The 1398-nt window shown below is 42.8% G+C and overlaps 1 protein-coding gene across 2 annotated transcripts in view; it reads left to right on the top strand.

The window, feature by feature from the left end:
• The window catches only part of XPO4 (exportin 4), a 104164-nt gene that overhangs the window by 89045 nt on the left and 13721 nt on the right, over nucleotides 1-1398 (top strand). The gene's annotated exons all lie outside the window — the stretch shown is intronic.

Raw genomic sequence — 1398 nt, 5'->3', positions numbered from 1 at the left:
ATGGCTGGTCCTCATTCCTACCCTAAGAGTTCCTGAGTCTCAGTGTCCCAATAATCACTGCAAGCACCTCTGAGAGAAAGCCCTCCTGGAGTTCGGCCCACTGCCAGACAGTCCAGTTTTCTCCTGTATGAGTCTGGGTCCACACAGACTCGCTCAGGACTGGAGCTCAGAGCCTGAGACTCCCTCCCGATTTAAAAAGACAACCGTGTCCTCAGCCGCCAGCCCTCTCCGTATGCACCTCCGCACCTTTGTATTTTACTTCTGCACCCCACCTCCTCTGAGTCTTGGAATGCTTTTCTCTTTCCTTCTCGTTGTAGAATTTCCACTCAGCCAGCCTTCCGGTGGTTCTGGACGATGTCCGTTCCGTCTTTCAGTTGTATTTTTGAAGTGGTTGTGTGAGGCAGCAATCTCTGGTGTTTACCTATGCTGCCATCTTGGTTTTTCCTATAACTGAGAGTTTGTACCTTTTGACCACCTGTCTTCAAATCCCCCTCCCTCCACCCCTACTGTTGGAAACAACAAGAGTTTTTCTGTTAGTTTGGTGCTTTTGTTTTTTGTGTGTATTTGTGTTTTTGAATAGATTCCACATATAATTAAATCATACATTGTTTGTCTTTCTCTGTCTGACTTATTTCCCATGGTATAATGCCCTCAAGGTCCATCCATATTGCCCTAACTGGTTTGGCTCAGTGGATAGAGCGCCGGCCTGGGAACTGAAAGGTCCCAGGTTCGATTCCGGTCAAGGGCATGTACCTTGGTTGTGGGCACATCCCCAGTAGGAGGTGTGCAGGAGGCAGCAGATCGATGTTTCTAACTCTATCCCTCTCTCTTTCTCTCTGTAAAAAATCAATAAAATATATATTTTTTTAAAAAGGCCATCCATGTTGTCTCAATATAGGATATTTTTGCGTGTGTTTTTTTATGGCTGAATAGTTTTCCATCATGTATATACGCCACAGCTTTCTTTATCCAACATCCATCAATGGACATTTAAACTGTTTCCATGTCTTGGCTATTGCATATGATGCTGCTATGGCCATGTGGGTGCAGATATCTTTTCTAATTAGTGTTTTCATTTCCTCTGAATATGTACCCAGAAGTGGAATTGCTGTGTCATGTGGTAGTTCTATTTTTAATTTTTTGAGAAACCTCCATATTATTTTCCATAGTGGCTGCACCAGTTTACAAACCTACCAACATTGCAGGAGGGTTCCCTTTTCTCCACATCCTCACCAGTACAGACAATCCTCGGGTTACATCGGACTAGACGTATGTCGTTTCATGGTTACATCATCATCTCCCATTTATTTATATAAAAAAAAAGTTCCATCATTTTGACGTATGTACACATGTGCTTTATGTTTATTTATTTACCACAAATGTCAGAATTGTTATTGT

This window comes from Myotis davidii, unplaced genomic scaffold (genome assembly GCF_000327345.1).
Source record: "Myotis davidii unplaced genomic scaffold, ASM32734v1 scaffold805, whole genome shotgun sequence".
Lineage (NCBI taxonomy): Eukaryota > Metazoa > Chordata > Mammalia > Chiroptera > Vespertilionidae > Myotis > Myotis davidii.
The sequence above is the reverse complement of the archived record's forward strand: the minus strand, read 5'-3'. Positions and strand labels throughout refer to the sequence as shown.